Below are 7,356 nucleotides of genomic sequence, written 5' to 3'. Positions count from 1 at the left end.
CTCTGGAATTGTGATAGGCCATTTGTGGTAAAATTATCAGAATTTGGCCATTTATTAATTGGGTAATGGCTCTTATTCTTAAAATTTTAATCAGTTCCCTATGTGTCTTAGAAATGAGATCTTTATCAGAGAAACTTGATGCAAAGATTTTTAAATTTACTTTCTCCTTCTCTTCTAATTTTAACTGCACTGATCATGTTTGTACAAAAACAAATGACTTAATTTATGTGACCAAAATTATTCATTTTACCTCCTGTGAACCTCTCTATTTCTTGTTTAGTCATGAGCTCTTCCCCTATCTGTAGATCTGAGAGGTAATTTCTTCCATGCTCCTCTATTTTGTTTATGATGTCACCCTTTATGTGTAAATCATGTACCCATTTGGAGCCTGTCTTAATATATGGTGTGAATGTTGGACTTTATCTAGTTTCTGCCAGACTGCTTTCCAGTTTTCCCAACAGTTTTTGTCAAATAGTGAGTTTTCTTCAATACCTGAGATCTTTGGGTTTATCAAACATTGAGTTACTGTGGTCCTTTGCTTCTCTTTATTATATACCTAATCTGCTCTACCGATTAACCTCTCTATAGCTTGCCTAGTATAAAATTGTTTTGATGATTATTGCTTTGTAGTATAGTTTGAAATCTGCACTAGCTACTAGGCTCCATTCCTTCCTACTTTCTTTCATTAATTCCCTTGATATTTTTTTACCTTTAGATCTTCCAGATGAATTTTGTTATCTTTTAAGTTTCTATAAAGTAATTCCTTGGTAGTTTAATTAGTACATCACTTAATAAGCAAGTTAATCTAGGTAGTATTGTCATTTTACTATAGTATCTCACTTTACCCAAAAGCAATGAATACTTCTCCAGTTATTCAGATCTGTCTTTATTTGTATAAAGAGTCTTTTGTAATTGTATTCATATCATTACTGTGTGTGTGTCATGGCAGGTAGACTACCAAGTATTTATATTGTCTGTAGAGTTATTGTAAAAGGAGTTTTTCTTTTTATCTCTTCCTGCTAGATTTTTAACATTCATAAAAGCTGATGATTTATGTGGGTTTGTTTTATATCCTGCAACTTTGCTGAAGTCATTAATTGCTTCAATTCATTTTTTAGTTGACTCTCTAAGGTTCTCTAAGTATCTTCTGCAAAAAGTGATAGTTTTGTTTCCTCTCTGCCTATGTTTAATTCCTTCAGTTTCTTTTTCTTGTCTTATTGTGACAGTTAGCATTTCTAGCACTATGTTATGTAATAATAATGATAATGGACATCTTTGTTTTACCCCTAAATTTGGTTCTTTATAACTATCACCCATTGTTCCTAGTTTTTCCCTCTGAAGCCAAATAGAACAAGTTTAATCCCTCTTTGGAAAGACAAGCCTTCAAATACTTAGACAGCTATTATCTCCTCTCAAGTCTTCTCTTCTCCAGCCTAAATATCCCTTGTTCCTCAATTGGCCTGGTTTTCAAACTCTTCATCATCATGGTTGTCCTTCCCTGGACAGTGTTCAACTTGTCCTAAAATGTAGAAACCAGAAATGAATAAGTATGTTCTGACCATTTCCCTAGTCCTGGACATTCCGATTCTCTTTATGTTTAAGACCTCATACATGTTTTTGGCCCCCATTTCACAATGTTGACAAACATTGCTATCGTAGTTCACTGCAACTCTAAGCTCTTTTTCATACAAGTGTCTAATCATACCACTCTATATTATACTTGTGAAGTTGATTTTTTTTTAATTCATGGGTAATGCTTTACATTTATCTCTATGACTTTATTTGTTGTTTTTTTTTTTTGGTGGGGCAATGAGAGTTAAGTGACTTGACCAAGGTCACACAGCTAGTATGTGTCAAATGTCTGAGGCCAAATTTGAACTCAGGTCTTCCCGAATCCAGGGACAGTGCTTTATATACTGTACCACCTAGCTGCCCCTCTATGACTTTAATTTTATTAGATTCCATCCAATATTCCAACCAGTCCAAATCTTTTTGGATCCTGACTGACATTCAATGTGCTAGAAAGGCTAAATGATGTAGAAGAAAGAATGCTAGACTTGGAATCAGAGAATTTGGGCTCAAATTTCAATTCTTCCACTTACCACCTGTGTGACCTTGGAAAAGTTATTTCATGTATCTGAGCCCCAATTTCCTCATGTGTAAAGTGAAGAGGCTGGGCTCATTGACTATTAGGGGTCCTTCCATTTCCAGATTTATGATCTTTTGATAGCTATCTTTTCCAGTTTTAACATTAATTTCTCTATTAATGACTTAGAGAAATTTTTCATATGGATAAACATTTGATAGATATGACATGTGTGCTTTTGTCCCAATCATTGATAAAAATATCAAAAAACATGAGGCCAAAACCAGAATTCTAAAGCATTCCACTGGAAACTTCCTTCCAAAATGACATCAAATCATTAATGACTACTCTTTGGATCTAGTCATTTGATCAGTTTTAAATCCACCAAATTACATTATGATCTAGCCTATATTCTTCCAACTTATCCAAAGAATTGTATTAAAGTCATATGCTTTACTAAAATCTAGGCAATTTCTCCCTCAACTCTTGCCCTCATATTAGTATCCACAATTTGGCTCCCCCAGTGGGCTGGTGACCATCTCGAAGTTAAAGGCATCAGCACTCCTAAAAATAGCTCATGAGATCCACCAGTTCTTCCACCTTTAGCAGTCATCTAGTACATACAACTAGTATAAAACAAAATCATTTCCTAAGATGGCACAGTAAGAGCAGAGTAACTCTACAACATTCCCTCATAAACCATAAACTCTCTCACAAATCCATGCAGTGTCAATGAGAAGACACAGTTCATTTAAGTAAGCTAGAGTACACTGGTAATGAGATTCACATATTGGGAGCACCTGTCTAGGAAGCATGTGGCCAGTGCAACTACCCCTCTGGTACTGAAGGACCCCAACATCTTCTCTTTTCACCTTTTCTCACTGGCCATTGGATCTTTGTATTTATTAGATACAATGGCTACATCTGTGTGAGTAATTTTATTTCAAGGTACCATGGTCAATAGTGAGGAGGGATGAGTAAATTCCCTTCTCCCATCTCCATTGCCTTTTGGGGTGGAGCAATGAGAGTTAAGTGACTTGCCTAGGGTCACACAGCTAGTAAGGGTCAGGTCTCTGAGGCCAGATTTGAACTCAGGTCCTTCTGAATCCAGGGCTAGTACTTTATCCACTGTACCACCTAGCTGCGCCCTTCATTGCCTTTTTTTTTTTTTTGGTGATGCAATTGGGATTAAGTGACCTGCCCAGGGTCACACAGCTAGTGTCAAGTGTCTGAGGCCAGATTTTAACTCAGGTCCTTCTGACTCCAGGGCCAGTGCTCTATCCACTGTGCCACCTAGCTGCCTCACTTCATTGCCTTTTGATATAGTTGGGGGGGAGAGCAGGAGGGAAGTGAGGACCACCTTTCACAACTCTATTCCCTGCCTCAGGTATGATGTTGTGGAGTGCTGGACTTAGAGTCAGAAAGACCTGAATTCAAATCCTACTTCAACATATTATTTTCACCTTTTGGGGGGTTTTGTTTTTTGTGGGGTTTTTTTTCCCCTTTTGTTCTGTTTCTTCTTTCACAACACGATTAGTGTGGAAATATGATTAACATGATTGTACATGAATAATCAATATCGGATTTCTTGTCATCTTGGAAAAAGGTAGAAAACTTGGAACTCAAAATCTTATAAAAAAACCAAATGTTGAAAACTATTTTTGCATGTAACTGAAAAGGGGCAAGTAGGTAGTGCAGTGGATAGAGCAGGTGCCCTGGAGGCAGGAGGATCTGAGTTCAAATCTGGCTTCTCACACTTACTAGCTGTGTGACCCTTGGCAAGTTACTTAACCCTGATGCCTCACCAAACAAACAAACAAACAAAATACATGCAATTAGAAAAAATAAAATACTATTTACTAAAAAAAAAAATTCTGCTTCAAATGCTTATTAGCTATGTAAACATGAGAAAGTCACTTAAACTCTCTCAGCTTCAGCTTCTTCTTATGTAAAGTGGGTATAAAAGTAGCACCTACCTTAAAGGGCCATTGCAAGGCTCAAATCAAGTAACACATAGAATATTTTGACAACCTTGAAATGCTACGTCAGTATCCGTTATCAGTATCATCATCTTTGTAGTTGTTGCTGGCATCATCATCATGTCCCAGAGCTGACAAGCTTAGCCTTTTAAAGACCTTGGTCAAATAATGGAAAGCTGCCCTTCCAATTTAATTAGGGGATCAATTAAATAATTAATTCATGCCCTCACATCTCTTACTTCATTTAACTCATTAACACCTTGTTAATGCCACCTGCTTATGATTTCCTTTGAATCTCCTTTGGTTCCAATCTGTGTGCCCCATCCTACTGAGGACTCGGGAGTAATCTACTTCTTGCTTTGATCATTTATTTTATGCCTCTCCAGAGAATCATTCATTTATTTTAAATCCTCAAGTTTATGTGCCCAAAGGGCTATGAGACTGTGCATACACTTTGACCCAATAATACCACTGCTAGGTCTGTATCCAAAAGAGATCATAGAAAAGGGGAAAGGGGGGCAGCTAGGTGGTGCAGTGGATAAAGCACCGGCCCTGGATTCAGGAGGACCTGAGTTCAAATCTAGCCTCAGACACTTGACACTTACTAGCTGTGTGACCTTGGGCAAGTTACTTAACCCTCATTGCAAAAAAAAAGGTGGGGGGGGGAGGAGGAAGGACCCACATGGACAAAAATATGTCTAGCAGCTCTCTTTGTGGTGGCAAAGAATTGGAAATTGAGGAGATGCCCATCAATTGGGGAATGACTAAGCAAGTTGTGGTATATGAATGTAATGGAATACTATTGTGCTGTAAGAAATGATGGATGAGCAGGCAGATTTCAGAAAAACCTAGAAAGACTTAAGTGGACTGATGCTGAGTGAAGTGAGCAGAACCAGGAGTACACTGTACACAGTAACAGCAATATTGTATGATGATCAACTGTGATAGACTTGGCTCTTCTCAGCAGTGCAATGATCCAAGACAATTCCAAAAAACTGATGATGGAAAATGTTTTCCACATCCAGAAAAAAGAAGTGTAGAATCTGAATGTAGATTGAACCATACTGTTTCTATTTTTTGGTTGTTTTTTTTTTCTTTTTTGAGGTTTTCCTCTTGTGTCCTGATTCTTCTTTCACAACATGACTATCGCAGAAATATATGTAATGTAATTGTACCTATATAACCTATATCAGATTGCTTTCTGTCTTGGGGAGTGGGGAGGGAAGGAAGGAAGGGAGAAAAATTTGGAACTAAAAATCTTATGAAAACAAATGTGGAAAACTATCTTTACAAATAACTGGAAAATAATAAAATACTTTCATTATTTAAAAAAAATCCTCAAGTTTAACAGCATATAGAATTAGTTTAACATTATATAGAATAATCTGTGATCATTTTCTTGATTTCTTTTACCCTTGTTATTTTGCCTTTCTTGTTTCTAGCATTGGTAATTTGGGTCTGTTCTTTTTTTCTTTTCTTTCTTTTTTTTTTGGGGGGGGGGCAGGGCAGTGAGGGTTAATTGACTTGCCCAGGGTCACACAGCTAGTGTCAAGTGCCTGAGATCAGATTTGAATTCAGGTCCTCCTGAATCCAGGGCCAGTGCTTTATCCACTGCACCACCTAGCTGCCCCTGTTCTTTTTTTATTAGATTATCTCACTACCCACCAATTTTTTAGGTTTTAGAAAAAAACCTGCTCTTTAATATATTTAATATTTCCATTTTTAGTATTAATCTATGTTCTTATCTCACTTATTTATCTTTTTCTGTTTTCTGTTTGCTTTGTTCAGGAACTTCTCTGTTATTTTCTTATTCTCATTCCAGTGTTTCTAGCTCTCTAGTTTCTTCCTCACCTGACTTGACCCAGGAACTCCTGGCCTCTCTAAAGCTTCCTCCATTGTACCTATCCCTAGGACCTCAGGCTTGTACATGTCTTCATCCAGAGAAGTGAGTCTGGATATATAGTGCCCCTTCTGTCTCTGTTCAAGCTATCTGTCTCTCCAACTTTCAACCCCCTGGGGTCCCCTTTAAAAAGCCAAGCCTAAGGATGAAGATCATTTTATGAACTAGCCATGAATGTCATCATCAGTATGGTGTCAGGAAGGTAACAAGGACTCAGCATTACAAACAATAATACCTGACATTATATAACATGTTAAAACTTATAAGGCACTTTACATACACAATCACATTTGAGCCTCCAATTGCAACCTGGTTAGGCAAATTCTACAAGTATTGTTGTATTCATCATTACAGATGAGGAAACTAAAGCTTAGAGAGGTTAATGACTTGCCAATAATCACACATCTGGTAAGTGTCAGAAGCTGAACTTGAACCTAGGTCTTTTTTTTTTTTTTGGCGGAGCAATGAGGGTTAAGTGACTTGCCCAAGGTCACACAGCTAGTAAGTGTCAAGTGTCTGAGGCCAGATTTGAACTCAGGTCCTCCTGAATCCAGGGCCAGTGCTCTATCCACTGCGCTACCCAGCTGCCCCTGAAACCAGGTCTTCTTGACTTCAGGTCTAGTACTCAATTACCATGTAAAATTTCCTTATCAATTAAGTTTTACACAAGGCATATTCTTCCTAAAATAAACAACACAGAGCAATTCTTCTGAGCTCAAAAACATACATCAAGAAATATAATATGTAAATGCATTTCTGTCTGAATATTGAATAGGGAAGATAATAAATCCTGCTTTATTGGTACAGTTCATTGATAGCAATTTACCAGGAGGCTGCATTAACTCTCCTACAATGTTCTTTGAGATATTTCCCCAAGGAGTTCAGACAACTGTTCTTTCCCATTTCTCTTTAATGCCAGCTGCTATTCATTTTCCACAGAATCCTTTAGCCTTTTTGTTAAACTTGACATTCCTTTCATTAATGTCATCAGTCTCAGAGTCATCATTACAGAGATGTCTCTAGCTGTACTTTTCTCATTTTTCAACTTGTCTTCCTAGTAACCATCCTATTAATTTCCACTCTGGAAAGTACATGTTCCTTTAAAGAATACTATTGGTTGTCTATGCTTTGTCAAAGGGTTGATCTTGTCTTGAGAATTCCACACCTTATTCAGAAGACAATAGAAGGAGGTGAGGTACCTCTTTAGTCATACCTACCACATATTCATTATATAATACATTCTAACTGTTGCGTTATGATCTTTAAATGTAGTATGTGACATCTCTGCTTTTCCATATGTGCCTGTGTCTTCTGTGAAGTCTGCCAGCAATGATCAGATTTTATGTAAGTTCTATATAGTCACACAGAAGTATCACGGACTTGACACAAGA

This window comes from Dromiciops gliroides, chromosome 3 (genome assembly GCF_019393635.1).
Source record: "Dromiciops gliroides isolate mDroGli1 chromosome 3, mDroGli1.pri, whole genome shotgun sequence".
NCBI classification, from domain to species: domain Eukaryota; kingdom Metazoa; phylum Chordata; class Mammalia; order Microbiotheria; family Microbiotheriidae; genus Dromiciops; species Dromiciops gliroides.
This window is presented reverse-complemented; position numbering follows the sequence as displayed.